This window comes from Lactuca sativa, chromosome 4 (genome assembly GCF_002870075.4).
Source record: "Lactuca sativa cultivar Salinas chromosome 4, Lsat_Salinas_v11, whole genome shotgun sequence".
NCBI lineage: Eukaryota > Viridiplantae > Streptophyta > Magnoliopsida > Asterales > Asteraceae > Lactuca > Lactuca sativa.
In genome coordinates, this window is record NC_056626.2 from 211,852,004 (window position 1) to 211,852,892 (window position 889).

Below are 889 nucleotides of genomic sequence, written 5' to 3' on the forward strand. Positions count from 1 at the left end.
TAAATCGGCACGGCTCTACGTATCGTAAAAAAGTGAAATTTTGATAAATCACTTTTTAGCTTAAGTAATCTAAACATCTTACTAGGCATTAAAACATGAGCATGCATATAGAGAACGTCTAAATCTGACTTCGTGAGAGGAAGTTATGATTTTTCTAAGATTCGGCGTAGCAGTATTCAGCTCAGAAATCGAATGTTAGGTCGGTCGATTTTCAGAAAAAACAATCTAAAGAAGAGTTAAAGATCTCGTTAATAGAAGTCCAACGATATAAATTCTGTCAAAAACAGACACCGTATGAGAGAGTTATCCATTTTATATGGGTTTTAACAGTTTAAGCATGTTTGGAAAAATAAAGTCCAAAATTATCCAACGAAGTCTAAACAAAAGTTATAGGTCTCATCGAGAGCTTTTCGGGGATATAATGAACATCAAAAATGGAGTTGGAATGAAGAAGTAATTCAATTTGAAAATCTGAAATTCGGCACGCACGCTCACGCCGCGTATAGCTTGCCCCCGAAGCTAGCCACATTACTTCACCCAAATTCGGACACGTGTCAGCTAACCAGTGCACCAATGTCAACCTAGTGCACTCCTCGCAAGCGTAGGGTGTGCGGATGTCACACCCCAAAACCGGAACAACGAAAACGTTCTGGGGCGGAGGATGTCATGTATAGTATCACAACAATGCATAATAGTAAACAAGCAACAACATCATACATTGTTATAATAGTATAATTTTAATACAAGTGTGTTCTATGTATAGTTTATAAGACAACAAAAATGAATAATCAAAATAAAGACGAGTCTTGAAAGCTCCGTCTTCTCAAAACCTGGTCGTCAGTACTTGTCTACTGGTGACCTGATAATACAAGTTATTTTGAAAGAGTAG